Source organism: Protopterus annectens, chromosome 7.part0 (genome assembly GCF_019279795.1).
Source record: "Protopterus annectens isolate FY-2018-M chromosome 7.part0, PAN1.0, whole genome shotgun sequence".
Classification (NCBI taxonomy): Eukaryota; Metazoa; Chordata; order Ceratodontiformes; family Protopteridae; genus Protopterus; species Protopterus annectens.
Window position 1 is genome coordinate 1,733,836,403 of NC_056739.1, and position 19,335 is coordinate 1,733,855,737.

The 19,335-nt window shown below is 38.6% G+C and overlaps 1 pseudogene; it reads left to right on the top strand.

The window, feature by feature from the left end:
* Positions 1-19,335, top strand: part of LOC122806189 — a 58,606-nt pseudogene that overhangs the window by 4,330 nt on the left and 34,941 nt on the right.

Here is a 19,335-nt window from a genome sequence, read left to right on the forward strand (position 1 = left end):
CTACACTGCAGAAAGGCAACAGTGCAGCAAAGCCAAGCATAATTTTAATGTATATTCTTCTTCATTTTTAAACAAGGATATAGTAATCACCTCCACTATGACTTACCGAAGATTAAAACGCGTGATGATCCAGGCTCACTGAAATGTAAGTGTTTTATGGGGGGTGACAGGCTCCCCTGCATTCCCAATGTTGGGGTGAGTCATCCACACCCTCCAAATTTATATTACTTGTCATTTCTTGGTTACTGAAAAAGTACCATATGTATCTGCTTCTCGTGAAAGTAGTGTCAGGGGGCATACTTCTCAACTTCTTAGCACAGGAAATCTGGACAAAGCCTAAAATAATAGGGTCAAAGGCCCCAAAACAGCGACAGGCTTTAAATAATGCACTTATAAAGTTTAAACTTGGAAAGTTGCTAGAATAACAGGATTTGTATTAGAATACATTTACTGAAGGGAATGAAGTTTGAAACATAAATGTATGTTATTATTTAATGAGTTCAATCCTCAATGATTTGCCAGAAAGGCACAAATTTTATGAGGTGAAAAAGTGGACATTCTGCAAAAATCTGGACAGTTGAGAGGTATGGCCAAGGCTAAGAATTTAGCACATGTTACTTAATATTCTGAAAGTCTGTTTGTTGCCTAGGTGAACTAAGGAAAAAAAATCAATCAAAAAATGAGGCCTTGCAGTGGTACGGTGGTAGCGTTGTTACCTCACAGCAAGAGGTTCTCCCGTTCGATTCTCGGCTTGGCTTGGGAGTGCCTTCTGTGTGGAGTGTGCATGTCCTCCCCGTGGTTGGGTAGCGTTCGAAAGACATGCATGCGTAAATGGGCGTGCCTTCGTTGAAGGTTGGACGTCAAGCTGGCACCTCAGCATTTCATAAAAATCTACTGCCAATCATTAGCGGACCAGAGTTCCACTGTGGCAACCCCTTACCGGGAAAAAGCCGAAAGACAGACAGACTGTACTCTGTATTCTTAACAGGCTTCCTGAGGTCTCCTTTAGAGTACCATGAAATAATCACGATTACTGTAGATTTGCAGAATAACAAATTGTGCTTCTCAGAGTACTATACTTCATGTCTGAGCCAGAGATTGGTGTAGGCATTAAGAAACCTTTTTTCTTTGGTGTTCAGCTGAAGAGTATCATAAAATAGGATAGGTGATATTGATATTACGGATTATTACTGGGCTTTTATAAAATTTGTGTTTTAATTAAAATTAAGTTAATTTAAGCTCAAACATTCCCTCTAATGATGACTAGCATGAGCATTGGCTATATACCTAGCATGGTTTGTTTTGTGCACTAAAAAGAATTAGTGTGTCTGTGTGTGTGTGTGTGTGTGTGTGTGTGTGTGTGTGTGTGTGTGTGTGTGTGTGTGTGTGTGTGTGTGTGTGCATGTGTGCATGCACGTGTGCATTCATTTGTGTGTATAAGTCCATAGGTTAGTTCTGGGCTATCTACCCTTGTGGGCCATTTTAAACCTAGCCAAATTTCTCATCCCAAATGTAAGAATCAAACCTTGTACCTTGTGCGTATGAGATAAACCCAGTATGACTCATACTGTCAGAATCAATTTAATCCATGGGACCATTTTTTTTTTTTTTTTCCCCAATAATTTTTGATTTTGTCTGTTGATTACTTGCTTACACTTTTTTGCATTTATCTTTATTTGGTTATGTTTGGAGGTCATTTTATAACTGAAATAAGGCACTCGGAGGGAGAGTCTATATCGTTTAGTAGAGCACACCCCTCTTGCTAAACAGTAAACACACACTTTGCAAGTGTCTCATGTCTTATTATGCCACTGGGGCATGCCGTTAGCAGACAAATCACACATTGGTGTGTAGATGATCCAGTGTTCACTGAACCATTACTGGCTATTAAAACATCATGTTACAAGAAGCTGCCAATATGATGTAAACTACAAGTACAAGTGGTGTTGCAGTGCACACTTTTTTTTGTGCAGTATACATTATAGATATATTTTGAAGTGTCAGGATGTATATTTTAGCTGCTTCTCCCTTGGGTCATGATTTTTCTGTCTGTGCCACAGCCGTAATTCATGGTTTTCTGTGTTGCAGTTCATATTTACCAAGCTATTAAAAGTATAATTTGCTATGCTGCTGTTGGCATTTGAAGCATATCTGCAAAGAGATGTGGATTGTGCTGTATTCTGTTTTAAATTTAGTACAAGTGTGGTTTCTTTAAAATGCTAAAACTGTGTTTGGTTATGCATTACATGACAGTTAAATAATTAACTCTGTAAAATGTTTTAACTTTCAATAAAACTTTTTTTTGGTCTGTAGGCATACCTCTCAACCTCTCTTTAAATATTGCTCTTATAAATGTAGAAGATTGATAGAACAACAAGTTTTTCATTGGCATGAATTTCCTGAAAGGTATGAAATCTGAAACTGAGATGTCTGACAATATTTCCTGACTTGAATCCTTAATGATTTGCCAAAGATTGCCCAAAAACCAAATTTTGTAAGGAGCAGATGAAAAATATGAGGCAGAAATCTGGACATTCTGCAAAAATCAGGACAGTTGACAGATATGTCTATAGGTGTTAGAGGGCAAATGAGGGTTTTGCCCCAGGCACCAAATGATATTTATATATAGATAGATATACACACACACACACACACACACACACACACACACACACACACACACACACATACACACACACACACACACACACACACACACACACACACACACACACACACACACACACACACACACACACACACACACACACACACACACACACACACACACACACACACACACATATATATATATATATATATATGGGTTCACAACGAGCTGCCAAACAGCAGCTTGTTGAACTCAGAATACCACTAACACAGCTGACTGAAAATGAGCTGATCATACATGCCATCAGCTGTTTTGTGCAAGATCACGGTACAGTGGGGATTGGGCAATTTGCCCTTTATCCACTGTTTTGTGATCTCGGTGTTGGTATAAATAATTAGCAGGGGGTGTAGGGGCACTGCCCCCCATACATGGGCACATGGGGTGGTGCAGAGTGACTTGCCTCCCCCTGCAGAAAGCAATATTTTTTCTTTCCTGTTTTTTTTTTTTTTTTTTGGATTGGCTGCTGATTGACAAGTTGTACTCCATCAATATGCCTTTTGTTAATACATAGTTTACATGAAACTTAGAATGTTCAATGATGACAGCAAAATGGGGAAAATCTGCTAATTTACAAGTTAAAATAATATAAAGACAGACACGACTATCAAAAGAAAAGAAGTGGCTAGCCTGAGGGAATAATTAAAGGGAAGGCTGGAGAGTGTGTCCACAGTTCTAATAAATCTAAAATTAAAACAATGGCAGATACTAATCTGACTCTAAAATTTGTAGGTTAATATGCCTGCATCCAGGAGGAACAACCAGGAAAGCTGATAGCATGGTATGTTAAAGGAAGGAAGCAAGAATGTTATTAAATCCATTTTAGACACCAAAACATAAAGACAAAAAGCTAAACTTTAGGACATACTCAGTATCTTTCATAATTTCTTCCGGAAGGTATATAAAAAAATTACCAACCTAACCTTGACTCCTCAGCCCTTGGAGAAATGCTTAAATCCACAACGGCTTTCTATGTTATAAGCAAAACTGTATGTGGAAGAGCAATTTACACAAAAAGAATTGTTAGTAACTTTGAAAGCCACCCTGAAAAAAAATCGAAAGAAAAAGGTAACGGCTGAGTGGAAGTATACCTGCTGTATGCTGGTGAGCTCCTTCCATCCATGCTTTCGTTATTACAAAACATCTTCATCACTGGAGGGATGGTTCCCGTTACAAGGACATCGCTAAGGATTCTTCTCCCAAATTCCAAAGGAACCCTCCACAACCAAGCCATTGCCCTTGTATCACCAGAAGTGAAGATCTATGCCAGCAGATGAACCTCTGAGTCATCAAAAAACTGGTAGCCGGAACCCAAACAAGTTATTTCAGACACATCAAGTGAAAACTATGTCTGTGCCTGGATTACCCACAAACATCCATCCAGCGGGTGGGCGTACCTCGACAAATAGTCTTTTTTTATTAATTACCAAAACGTATTTGTGTCTGTGTGATGGAGCTACATATAAAAAGGGTTTAAGTGCCAAAGATTATGACTAACTGAACAGTCTCAGTATATAGTATCCTGAAGTGGGTATATGAAAAGTGAACAATTTATTTAATGCCTCTGCTTTGAAGGAACTGCTGAGGACTTCTATGACTTTGATGTCATTTCAGATCTGGAAGCAAACTCAGACAAAATATTAATTTGGGGGGGGTGAATTGTGCAGCTATGGGACTACAAGATGCACAACTCAACTAAAACAAAATAATTATAGACACACACACACACACACACACACATATATATATGGGTCTACTTCTAAATTTAAAAATGTCACAAGTTTGAATTTCATATGGACAAGACCATAAGATCGAACTTGTGAAAGCTTGAACCATTTGAATGGAGACTGCTGTGCAGTGCAGAGTGGTATATTTACCATTTTCCTCTTAGTGGGTTCATGTCTATGTTAAATAAATGAACGCTTAAAATGTCAAGTACAACATACTTGAACACTTTTAAGCGAATGTTTATTTAACCGACAGCCCAGAATATCACAAAACACAATATCAAAATGTTTTGTTTCGCCACCTACCCCTCCCAGGTCCTACAGAACACTAAACCAACTTACAGCAACTTCCGATACATTGTAACAAAACAAACATTTAGACAAACATACCAGAACATTGCAAGCAGGGGGGCAGGCCCCCCTGTACCCCCCCATGTGGAGGTGACCCCCCCTACTTATATATACCAACTCCGAGACCGCACTTCAGTGCAGAAAAGGGAAATTCTCCCTTTCTGCACCATACGGTGCCATTAGCTGTAGCTTACATGATGTAATACGTCACATATGTCACTGCTGGCCAACTGAAATATTTCGGAACTCTGTTTTCCTACATTCTGGGCTGTTGATTAAATAAACGTTCACTTAAAAGTGTTCAAGTATGTTGTACTCAACATTTTAAGAGTTTGTTTATTTAACATAGGCCCGTGGGTTCTTGGAGTTGGCATATTTAATTAGCAGTGGGTGTGGAGGGGGGGCTGTGGGGCTTGCCCCTTGTAAAAAGGTAAAAAAAAAAATTGTTTTTGTTTTTATTTTTTTATTTAAATTTCAAACTTTCACAAGTTCGATCTTATGGTCTTGACCATATGAAATTCAAACTTGTGAGATTTCGAAATTTAGAATTAGACCCATATATGTGTATATATATATATATATATATATATATATATATATATATATATATATATATATATATATATATATATATATATATAAAATAGGCACTGACAAAATAAAAATAAGCTGTCAAAGTGAAAATCAATTGTTAATACAAAAAGTGAATTCAAACCAAAGATTTTGCTTGTTCTGCAACTCCATTAGAAGACACATTGCTGAAAATGTCAAAGTTACATTAATTTGTGAATAAATGTGTTTAGCAGCTACCAGACTCACAATCTCTCTTATTTATCTGGACTAGGGTACCCCCACTCAATACCTGGGCATTTTGTTTAGCATCAAAATTAAGGAAATAGGCAATGTCATCTTAAAACAATTGAGGAATGAATCATACATACCAGAGCATGACTGGAGAACCCTCCGACTTTTACTGGCTGGAAAGATCATTGTTAAAAAACAGATGCTCTTCTTTAAGGTGATACTTTTATTAAGGCATATGCTGATTACAGTCAGTGTTAGGTGCCTCACAGTGATAAAGAAACTAGTTAAGCAACTTATCTGGAAAAATGAAACAAAGGTCAAACTCAAATTAAGAATTCTATATGCCCACAAAGAGCTACGTAACCAGGTAGTCAAGTCTCCTACATCAGACAAAGTATGTGGCTGGCTTTATACTGCAATGTTTGTTTACATCACAGTGCCAACAATCTTGCCTTTTGGACTAGCCTGCAGGCAGACATCCTAGTTATTCCCTTTTGGCAACTGCTTTATATGCAAGGGACCTTTGACCCCACCTGCCCGAAGACATCCTTTACTACTGAAGTAATAAACTGAGTTTGAAGCTGCTAAGATGCATTTGGGGTTACAATTCACTAGGACCTGACACCCACTTATAAGACTAGCAGTCAGATGGAGAACAAGGGATGAGAAGGAAATCAAATTTTGGTGGGATATTCAAGAAAATACATCAGCTGGGAATGTCATAAAGTTTTATAATTACCTAAAGACACAAAATAATCTGGGGAATGGAGAACTTGAAGGCTTTTACAATTAAGGTCAGCTATAAACACCTGGCAGGTGAGTTCACTTAAGGTAATGAGGAGGTTTGTGCAACAAGGTAAACAATAATAGCTGAGTCCCTAGATACAGATTAACATGGAGGTTGAGGAGAAAAGGGGAGGATACATAATTGCCTGTATCTGTAGACTCCACCAGTGCAGCTTCATTCATACAACGCCTAAGATAGGTACCTGAAGGAGGGTCTATATCAGATAGTCGAAGTTCAGTAACTCCGAACACCTAATGGTCGAACCATTGTGTTCGAAGTTACCAAACTTCAACTACTGAAAAATAAAAATACAATGCACAAAAAATAAATTGTTGTAAGCAGGGGGGCAAACTCCCCTGCACCCCCCACACCCCCTCTACTTAAATATACCAACTCCGAGATCACACCTCATTGAAGTGAATGGAAACCTCCACTTATGGAGATTTCCATTCAAACACTCAAACTTTTACAAATTCGAACGTATGGTCTCAACCATATGTGGTTCAAACTTGTAAAGGTTTGACTACGTGATAGGAACCCCCTGAAGGATGCAAGTGTTGGGTGCATGTTTTTCTTATTTATTTATTTATTTATTTATTTATTTTGATACCACAGGATCTTGCTCAAGTACTACCTAGCAAGAGGAATCATGAGAATCATGGATGCCATGAACCACAAAATCTTGAAAAACTCTCTGGCTGAAGTCCAAGACTGAATTCAGAAGCTCACAGCTTTTCAAATGAAGCTCTACTTTCTGCACCAAAAACCTTTATTGCAGAAGGTCTATAAGAAATGCTAAAAGACAGTCTAGTGGGAAGTGTTCAGTGAGGATTTCTGAATGTTTATCTGGAATCCCAGAAACAAAACCCATTAAGCACTCTTGATATCAGGAAGAAAACTCTGCAAAGATAAGTAAGTCATCCAAATAATGAAGAAATGAATACCATTCAGTCTACTATAAGTTATGGGGGATCATAAAATCCCTAAACTAATGTCCCTCTTTCATCAAATTTTTGGTGGACTGATTAGCAGATGGGACTAATAAAACCTTTTCCTCCAAAGCTAAATTCAAAAATTCAGATTTCATTTAAGCAGAAAACTTCTGAATTCATACCCAGGCATACCTCTTCAAATAATAGCAGAAGCAGAATCCCAAGACACGAATCTGCACAATTGTACATACTAGAAGCATGTCAAAATCAATGTGATACAGATAGGCATGAGCATCCATATATGGGACTGATAGTTGAGAATTTTATATACCCACGTGAAAGAATAAAAAAATTCTAATATCAAATCTGTCCCAAAACCTTCCCCTCCCTATTCACAAAGATAGGAACTAAGGAGAGAAAATAAGTGCTTTTCAGTTTAAGAAACTTTGTAAAGTCTATATACTTCTATTGGAACTAAAGAAAAGATTGTGAATTAGGGTTGTTATAGACAGCATAATATAACTCATCCTAGGCTGGCACTAGAGGAGAAAAAGACATGAACGAGGCAAAACCATTTACAGCATATTATAGAATCTCCTGACTATAGTGGGAATAACATTCATCCTGAAAACAATTAGAGAAAGAAAGTACTTTCCAATGAGGTTTTTAAGACAGATTTCCACAGCATTAAAGTATTAGGCTCTAGAGTCTGTAGAAAGAGAAGCCATTCTGTCTATGTTCTACTCATCCAAACTGCTTTCCTAAGGGATATTTCAAGTGATCTGCTTAACAGATACTGCAAGCTGTGTACCCAGATTGACTGACTGTAACAGTTTCTTAGCAAAGGTAAGAAAATCATCTTTACATATACTGTAGATACCATAGCTTCAGATGAACAATATTTAATCTTCTTTTCTTAACAGGTATTTTCTGTGACCAGTTAGTAAAGGAATTGTTGCCCCTTCAAGAGGTCTCTTCCCACAGATACATGCAGTAGCATCCTCCAGTGAAACTCCATGTCCCATTAAAGATAGTAATCCCATGCCCAGTCTGGACACTGGAGCAGTGGAAGAGGATGTGGCTGACTCCCAGTTCATGGCGGCTGAAAGGACTATACCAGAGAATGCCAAAAAGGTAAGCCATTCGAAGAGCAACAAATGGCTACTGCATGTTCACCCACTACTGGCTGAGGCACAAACTGAGTCTGTGTAGTCAGCCATAGCTGTCAGGTAACTTATTTTGTATTCTAGAAACTGCAGAATTCGGACCAGCAGGAGCAGGGTAAGTATCCACGCTATGACTGAGAAGGATGCGGCAGATGCAGCTAGTATCACTGGAACAAGTCAGTCAGAAGATAAACTGTCAAAAGTAGCATACTGGACCTTCAGTACCATCTGTCCAGTCTCACAGGTGACTCTGGTCTAAATGGGGAGATGACAAAATCCACAAAAGGAGAGACGTATTGCTGGAATTGAATTAATTTTCATGTCTTGGTGAGTACCGTCACAAGGTGGACCCCGTTTTTCACAAATTCTCACCAAGATGACACTGATATATAGATTGTATTTTATGTAGCATATATCATGGACAGAAGTAGGTTAAAAATAAAGAAGATAGCTGGGTGCACAAGTCCCAGGATAAAAAAAGTTCCCAATCCTGGTAGGCTCACTGGTACTAGGACTGGAAAAAATGACAGTGTAGAATCTTCAAGACATGGAAATATTCCTACAATGGGGTTAGGCCAGGCCCATGGGGAGGATGGCTCCCCTGTTGTAGAAGGAAGTAGCAGTCCACAAAAATCACAAAAACTGATAGGCCAAAAAAGAGCCATACAAATGATAGAGTGGACTATTGAGGACAATAAAGAAATTATGTGCAGTTACTATTATGCAAGAAGCCCAGAATTTCCAGACAAAAGATATGCAAAAAGATTAAGAGAGAAATTAGAGGAAAAAATACTTCCACAAGAAAAATTCTCAGAAGCTTCAAATAAAAAAATGTGTTCATTAATACAATAGAGCCAAGAAAAACACTATATAGACCAAGAAACAGTGTACTGTTTGGAAAAAGAAGTGACTGAGGAAGTGCAAAAATGTAAAGAACAAAATTTAGAGACATTTGAAGGGTATAAAAAATAAATAAGGACATGGGAAAGAAAGAGATATCTGATATGCTGCAATATTTATGCAAAGGAGAAAGCCAAATTAATCAACACAAAAAAGGCAGCCCCAAAGGTATTTGAAGAGAAATTAGCCCTAGGTGTGAGTGTATGCATGTGTGCGCCTTCTGTGGAAGGTTGGGCGCCGGGCTGGCAACTCGACACCGTAAAACTCCGCTGCCAATCATGAGTGAACAGGTGATCCGCTGTGGCAACCCCTAACCGGGAAAAGCCGAAAGAAGAAGAAGATAGGCAAAGGCATCCAGATATGGAAAATTTCACAAAAAATAAGATCACAAACAGGGAATGCAGAATAGAAGATTAGCCAATTTTAAGTTAAAAAATAGAAGCTGAAGTTATGGAATATTTGTGAAGTGAAAAACCTTGTAGAAAGTCTAACACAGGTCATATCACAGCATGATGGAACAGCTAGTCCCCAAAGTAAGGAGAAACAAGAGGAGCAGGAGACATCTGAAGAAGAGGGTGGCCTAATGGTTAAGGTGTTTGCCTTACAAACACAAGGTGCAGGGTTTGATTCTCACAAGGGATAATTGGCTAGGCTTAAAATGGCTCGCAAGGGCAGTTAGCTTAGTACTAATCTATGAACCTATGAACCTATGAACCTATAAGAAATATGGACATGGGAAAGAAAAACAGATTTAATGTGGTGCAATATTTATGCAAAGGAGAAAGCAAAACTAATCAATACAAAAAGAGCAGCAATAAAGGTATTTAAAGGGAATTACAGGCAAAGACATCCAGATATGGAAAATTTCACAATACAAAAATAAGAAAACAAAGAGGAAAAGCAGAAAAGATGATTAGTAATGGAGAAGTTCAAGAAATAGAAACTGATGTTATGGATTACCTCCAAAGTGAAGGATTTAGATTTGGTGTAGAAAACTTAACTCAGGATAGAGCAATGGACACCCAAATTAAGGAGAAACCAGTGGAGCAGAAAGCATTTAATCAGTTGACTTATGAAGATAATTTGGAGCCTCCCACAGGAAACCAGTACAAAGGTTCAGTTGGAGCTATGCAGCAAAGGGAAAGAACAGGAAACTGTGGCAGCTCTGACACAGTCAATGTCGGGGAGTAATAGGCCAGAGATTTCACATATGAAAGAGCAATGGATGACACAGGGCAAAACTGAAGAGAATGTGGCACAGGAAGAAGCTCTGGAACTTTCTATAGAATGCCCTCTGGAAATGGCAAAGAATGTGCCCTCAGTTTAGGAAAAAAGTGATCTAAGAGAAGAGTTACTTGATTTAATAGAGATGGATAGACATATTAAGATCAATGAATGAAATACACTGCAGAAGGGCAATAAAACCCAAAGAGTTAGAAGTTTGATAAAACAAATGAACACAGCAATTAAGACTGCCCATAGAGATTCATGCGCCATAACAGAAGTAAATAGGATACATTACTGGTGCAGCCAAATTAATAACAGATAAAGTCCTACCACAAGAACATAGGGTAGTAAGGGAAAGGACGGGGATAAATCAAATGCCATCATGGAAGTATTGAATAGAGAAAACTATAAATCAATTAAGACAAGAAGTGTCACTGTTAGAAGAGTATAGAAGAGGGAACAGATCAACAAAAATACTCAGTAAGACAGATGTGATAAAAGCAATGTGCAGATTTATAACAGATCAGGATTTATATCATCCACTATCACAAATACTAAATTAAAAATATCAGCACAGGCAGAAAAACTTAGACAATACACAGATAAATATAAAGGAAAAGTACAAAATAATCAATTAATTGATGACCCAAAAAAGTTTTATAGAGAATTGGGAAACAAGGTAAAATTAATTGAAAGACCACCAAAAAAAGAAGAAATAGATACATTTTGGAGAAATATTAATGGAGATCCTGTGGAACATAACAAAGATGCTAAATGTAGAAGTAAAAGAAAGAATAAGAAGTTCAAATGTACAGAATATGAAATGGGATGAAGTAATGGCCAGAGAGAGACTGAAACAAAGTTAAGAAAAGCCTTTAATTGGAAAATCCCAGGCCTAGATGCAATAACTAACTTCTGGCTAAAAGTATTAGCATCTTTGTATGAAGATTTAGCCATGAGTAAGAACTATTTATATGCACACCCCGAACAGACACCAGCCTGGCTAACAGGAAAAACAATGCTCCTACTTAAGAGTGAACCTGCAAGCTGCCCTAAAATCTATAGACCAATAACTTGCTTTCTGACAATGTATGAACTATACCCTGGAATTGATGCTGACAGAGTTTGTAGTCATTTAGAAGAAAACTCAGTTATGGCAAAAGAACAAAAGGGTAATGAAAGTCATATGGAACAAAGGATCACTTGTTAAATAAAGTCATAGTGGAGAACTGTAAAAAGGGGAAGAATCTAAGTATGGCATGGATAGACTACAAAAAAAATTGACAGTATCCCACATTCATGGATAAAAGAGTGCTTACAAATGTATAAAAAACATCCTACACTGATAAACTACATCACAACAGCCATGAAAGTGGCAAACCACTTCACAGTTAAACCATTATAAAGGACAAATTATCCAGGGATAATAATTTGTTCTTTCTCATGGCTTAACTGCGAAGGACAAATTATTATTCCAGGGATAAAATTCCAAAGGGTAATGTTTCATGGTGACTCTCTGTCACCACTGCTGTTTTGCATTGCCCTTAACCCATTAAGCTGTCTGCCTTCAGATTAGCTCACGGCTATAATTTGGCTCCCAGAAAGCAACAAAGTGTAAAGACTTTTCATCTTCTCTGTCGATGATTTAAAACTGTACAGCTTATCAGAAAAGGAACTGAAAACACAACTGCAAGTTGTCAAAATTTTTTCAGATGATATAAGAATGTCATTTGGTCTTGATAAATGTGCAAAAGCAACATTAAAAGCAGGAAAGCTGCAGCACCAGGAAAACGTCAGTTTGGGACAAGAATGTGATATGAGTAAGAGGACATGTATAAATATTTGGGAATTGATGAAGGATCAACAATCTAACATGAACAAATGTGAATTAAACTCAGTAAGGAATATTTTAGAAGACTTAAATTAATCCTGAAAACAGCATTGACATCTAGGAATAAAGTTCAAGCAATAAACCAATTTGCCCTTCCTGTCCTAACTTACAGTTTTGGAGTGACTGACTGGCCCCAAAAGGTGTTGGATAGATTAGATAGGAAAACAAGAAGGATGCTTCATCCTCATCAAATGATTTATGAAAATCAGTGCATACCAAGATTATTTATTTCCAGTTCAAAAGAAGTACAGGCCTCTTTGAACTTGATTACATGTATAGATCTGCAATTGTGGGACTGCATACGTATCTGTTGACCGCACAAGAGCCAAACATAGTGAATGTTTTGAAACATGAGGAGAATAAATCTAAGATAACTTCCCTGCTTAGTCTAGCAGAAGCATATTTGCATCAAGCGGGAATGGAAATTAAACCAGAAGTAGATAAAAATCAGGTAGCAACTGGATGTGCCAAGAAAAATTAAAGAAAGGATAAAAGTGAAGGATCAGATGAGAAGGCATGAAATGTGGAAAATGCATAAATATAATTGCAAGTATAAAAAAACTCCTAGAACAACCTCATGTTGATCAGGATCAAATGCAGGAATGGTTAAGGAGAGGCGAATTCAAACCAAAAGATGAAAGGTTAATATTGGAGACCGAAGATAGTGCACAACGTACACGTTGGTTTACAAAGTCCATTGAACATGTGGTTAAAACAGACAAATGCAGGTTTTGTAAAACAGAATTGAAAACAGTTGCACACCTTGTTGCTGGTTGTAATATACTAATGGCAGAAGGACTGTATACTGAAAGGCATAATAATGTGGCAAGACTGTTGCATTGGGGGTTGTGCAAACATTATAATATTCAAGTAGCTGAAAAACACTGGAAAAATAAGCTACAAAGCATCATAGAAAATGATGAAGTCTATATCACATGGGATCACCCATTACCAACAGTTCAAAAGATAGATGCAAGAAAACCAGATATAGTGGTCCATGAAAAGAAGAAAAAAGTAACATCGATCATTGAAATTGCTACACCCACTGACTACAGTGTATTGTGTACAGAGAGACACAAAGTCATAAAATATCAGGATTTACATGCGAAAACGAGAGCAATGTGGAAATAAAGATAACAAGATAGTTCCAATAGTAGTAGGAGCAATGGGCCTTATAAAAATAATCTACAATTATATTTAGATATGTTACCAATACATATAACTCCTTACGAATTGCAGAAGGAGTCATTACCGGGCACATTGCAGGTGCTGCATAGAGCACTTCTGGCTGACATCAAAGATTGAAACAAAACTAATTTCATGAACTTTAATCATACTTTGACTTAAGAATGGGGTCCATTCCCACCATCATGTTATTAGAAACCCAAAAGATTCAGAGAAATTAAAAAAAGTGACTCCTGTAGTACAAACATAAGAAGAGGAAGTCTAATATGACATCCCTGCTTAGTTTAGCAGAAGTATTCAGCTGGCAAGTGGGAATGGAAATCAAACCAGAAGCAGACAAAAATGAGGCACCAAATGAATGTGCCAAAAAACAAAAGAAAGAATATAAGGAGAAGAATAAAATGAGAAGGAAAAAAATGTGGAAAATCCATAAATACAGTGGCAAGTACTGAGATCTCCTGTGACAACTTCATGTTGATCAGGATTTGACCCAGCAATGGTTAAGGAGAGGTGGGTTGAAACCAAAGTATGAAAGGTTAATATTGGCATCCCAGGATAGTGGACTACATACACATTGGTTTACAAAGTCTAGTGATGGGATCCCCCATTACCAACAATTCAAAAACTATATGTGAGAAAACATGATATAGTAGTCCATGAAAAAAGACAAAAGTAGCATTGAACATCAAAACTGCTACACCCAGTGATTACAGTGCCTCATACAGAGAGACAGGAAGTCATAAAATATCAGGATTTGTAGGCAGAAACATGAGCAATATGAAAGAAAGATACCCAGACATTTAAAATCGTAGTAGGATCAATGTGTCTAATAAAAAATAATCTACAGTCATATTTAGATAGGCTACCAATACAAGTAATTCCATATGAATTGCAGAAGGAGTCAGTTCTGGGCACATTGTGGGTGCTGCGAAGAGGACTTTTGGCTAACATCAAAGACTAAAACAATACTAATTTCATAAACTTTAATTATATCCTGGAATGGGGTCAATATATATATATATATATATATATATATATATATATATATATATATATATATATATATATATATATATATATATATAGTCAGTTTCAAGGAGGCCCATGCCGCTTCAGACTGAGAGATGTATGAACACGGCAAACATTGATTCTTATATACCATTTCATGGGCATGGAGCCATTTTCTTGTTTTCCTATCAAACTTATCCAGCTCTTTTTGTGGCCAGTCAATCACCCCAAGGCTATAAGTTGAAAGAGAAAGGGCAAGTTGATTTATAGCTTGAACTTTATTCCTAGATGTTAAAGCTGCTTTCAGTATTAATTTTAGTCTTCTAAAATATTCTTTATTGAACTTTGTTCTTACTTTTTCATGTTGAATTGTTGCCTCTTCGTCTGTTTTATGGTATTCGTACACTCCTTCTTGTTCCAAACCTTTTATATCAGATTCCTCCCCAAGTTTTATATTTTCTGGAGTCTTCAATTTTCCTCCCATAAATGTTGCTTTTACACATTTTTGTCAAGACCAAATGACATTCCTTTGTCATCTGAGAAGGCTTTAACTACTTGTAGTTGCTCTTTCAGGTATTTTTCTGATGAACTATTTAGTTTCAAGCCATCCACAAAAAGTAGGCAAGATATCCTTTCACTTGATGATTTTCTTGGAGTCAAACTAAAATCGTGCCCTAGGCTGTTGAGTAAACAGCTTAATGGATTAAAAGCAAGACAAAACAATAATGATGACTATGACACCCATGCCCTGGCCCAGCAATAAAGGAGCCTCAATTCTCATCACTAACACCAGTGAGGGGGCATTCATATAGGGAAAGGAAAATAAATACACACAGTAAAGTACAATTTCCCTTAAAAGATCACAGTCAGTCTGAGGCTGGTTTCTCCCTTTCTTTCCAGGTCCCCACTGACACAGCTATAGGGTCCAGATCTCAGCCTAGTGGGCAAGGTAAAACCTCCAGCACCCTCTCTGTCCAACCAGTGCTTCATGTCCCCACCCAAATAGCTGACACACACACTTTGAGAGAAGAGTTATATATAACCACACAGACAATCCTGGGGAAGGTTGGCACAAGTTCTCCAGCTGTGCCCCTTTTCTGAACAGTCTAAAAGGTAGTACCAGCTGCTACCACCCACTAATATCAGCTACTCAAAGGCTCTTCTGAAAGGGCGTCCAATTATTACTGTGCAATATTATTATCCAAATGGTAAGTGTGACTGAACACTCAAGGCTTATTAGAGTGACTTGGTACAGTATCATTATATACATGCAATGTACTCTAAAGCTTAAATTAACTCTACATAAAACAGCCACAGTTGAAAGGTTTAAAAATATTTAATAATAAATAATAAAAACACAAGACAATACTTCTTACAACACAGTGCTAGTCAAGAGTTCAGAGATCACAGAGAAATACTTAAAATAATACTGTACACACACACACACACACACACACACACACACACACACACACACACACACACACACACACACACACACACTTTGAGATAAGAGTTATATACAACCACACAGACACTCCTGGGGTAGGCTGGTAAAAGGTTCTCCAGCTGTGCCACTTTTCTGCCCATTTTAAAAGGTAGCACCAGCTGCCACCACTCACTAATATCAGCTACTCAAAAGCCTTTCTGAAAGGGTGTACAATTATTACTGTGCAATAGTATTATCCAAATGATAAGTGTGACTGAAGTCAAGACTTATTAGAGCACATGCAATGTACTCTAGAGCTTAAATTAACTCTACATAAAACAGCCACAGTTGAAAGGTTTAAAAATATGTAATAATAAATAATAAAAACACAAAACAACACATCTTACAACAAAGTGCTAGTCAAGAATTTAGAGATCACAGAGAAATACTTAAAATAATACTGTAGAAAAGTTCTGACACCACAGAAAAACAAACTAGTCTAATCCTCCTATTTCCTAGCTATACCTAAGAGAAAACACAGTTCTAAATAACTTACATATAGAAACAGGCAGTGCTGGTGATGTTGGATATTCTCAAGACAAAATGCTCTGAGCTCTCTGATTCTCTCTCTTTAAATTGATAATACAGAGCTGATTCACATGACATCATTCATTTCACACTTCTCTGATGTTCCTAGGCTAACAGAAACTACATTTACATTCTTTACATCTGGTCAGAAACCATTGTAATAAAGGACATTTATACATGCAAATTCTAGTCATTAACTCTGGTCTTAAAACAATAGGCAGGATGCCTCCCTCTAGACATATCGGCTCTGAATTCTGACATCAAAGACAGTCATAAAATGCTTGACTTAGCTTTCTTACAGCAGAGTGCACTGTTGTTAAATTTTTGCAGTTCCACATCTAACAGCATTTTTTACCATTTAAGAGAACAAGCCTGTGGCTTATATTAATATTTACAAATGACAGAATTATCTACGGAATTCTATCTGGCTAGTCTGGCAGCCTTTACCTATCTTCACACATCTCCCTCCCTGGAAAAAACTCAAGCTTGTTTTTCAAGTGACCCCTGAGAAACATTGCTTGAGATGGTTAGGTCTATTTGAGTATACCTTACCCCATTCCCTGTCTTGAGAGCCCATCTGCATTGGCATTGCTAATCCCACTGCGGTGCTGCACTGACATATCATATACTTGCAACCATAGGGTCCATCTTAACAACTTGGCATTTTGCTGGCTGGCTTTGTTTAACCATGTTAGGGGGTTGTGATCTGTCACTACCATGATTTTTCTTCCATGCAGATACGGCTGAAGTTTCTGCAGTGCCCACACTATGGCTAGATATTCCTTTTCTACAGCTGCATAGCATTCCTCCCTGAGTTGGAGTCTATGACTGAGATAAACCACTGGGTGCTGTTCTTCCTCTGAAGAAATCTGGCTAAATACAGCTCCCACCCCATAATTTGAAGCATCCACCTGCACAACAAATTATTTGCAGTAATCTGGACTGGCTAACACAAGGGTCCTCCCAAAGCTTCTTTAAGCTTCTGGAATTCTTGCCCACATGCTGTGCTCCACACTGCCTTATCCGGCCTGTTCTTCCTTGTCAGGTCTGTGAGGGGAGCAGCTATGGTACTATAACTGGGGATGAACTTTCTGTAGTACCCTGCTGTCCTACGAATGCCCTCACCTGCTTTTTGGTAACAGGTGCAGGCCATGCCTGAATGGCTTCCACTTTGGCAGGTTCTGGCCTGATCTTACCACTACCTACTCTATGTCCCAGGTAGGAGACCTCTGCCATACCTACCTGAAATTTGCTCGGCGTAATGGTCAACCCTGCCCTCTGTAGTCTGCCCAGCACCTCCCTGACATGTTGAAAGTGCTCTTGCCAGGAATGGCTGTAGATGGCAATATCATCTAGGTAAGCAAGGGCAAACCCACCTACTCCTGCTAGGATATGATCTACCACCCTCTGGAAACTTGCTGGGGCATTTTTCATCCCAAAGGACATGTTTGTGAACTCATATAAGCCAAAAGGAGTAAAAAAGGCTGACTTCTCTCTCACACTGGGAGTCAAGGGCACCTGCCAGTAGCCCTTGGTAATATCAATGGTTGTAAGATATTTAGCCCCACCCAGCTGCTCTAGGGCCTCATCTGTCCTAGGCATAGGGTAAGCATCTGACTCTGTGTGACTATTTAATTTCCTGTAGTCCACACAGAACCTGGTGCTGTCATCCTTCTTTGGAACCAGCACCACTGGGGAGGCCCATGGACTGTTGTACTCTTGAATTATCCCTAGTTCCAAAATCTCCTATATTGCCTCCCTCAAAGTCTGTTTGACTCTCTCAGGCACCCTACAAGGGTCCTGCCTAATAGGCCTTTGGGGTCCTGTATCCACCTGGTGCTGCACCAGGTGGGCGCATTCTGGTTTTCCAGTGAACATGTCCGCAAACTCCTGTAACACTGCTTGGATTTCTTGAACCTGGGTAGGAGATAGCTGCTGGAACATTGCTACCCCTTCCACTGAGGTTTCAGTCTGAGCCTCACTGAGGAGATCAGTCACCAGATCTCCCTCAGAATCCTCCTGCAATCCACTGCAAATGCTCAGCACAAGGGCCTCCCTATCATGGTAAGGTTTCATCATGTTAACATGGTACAATTTGTGCCCCTGCCTTTTGCCTAGCAGTTCCAGCATGTAGTTAACATCACTTACCTTTCTTACCACCTTATAGGGTCCCTCCCAAGCTGCTTGCAGCTTGCTGTGTCTGACAGGAATGAGAACCATTACCTGCTGCCCCACAGCATACTCTCTAGCTCGAGCATTCGTGTCATGCCACAGGTTTTTCTGTTGTTGGACTTCTGCCAGGTTTTCCTGGGTCAAGCACATGAGTTCCCTGAGCCTTGTCCTGAGGTTTAGGACATATGCCACAACAGACTCCTTGTGGGATTCACACTCACCTTCCCACTCATCTCAAATTAAAACTAGAGGTCCCCTCACCCTATGCCCATACAACAACTCAAAGGGTGAAAACCCTATGTATTCCTGGGGAAACCTCTCTGTAAGCAAACAGATGGGGCAAATATTTGTCCCACTCCCTCTTAAACTGGTCTGCAAATGCCCATAGCATGGACTTCATTGTAGAGTTTAACCTCTCAACAAGACTATTAGTCTGGGAGTGGTCTTCAGGTGCTTCAACCCACAGGACTTCCACAGACAAGCCAGCAGGTCTGACATGA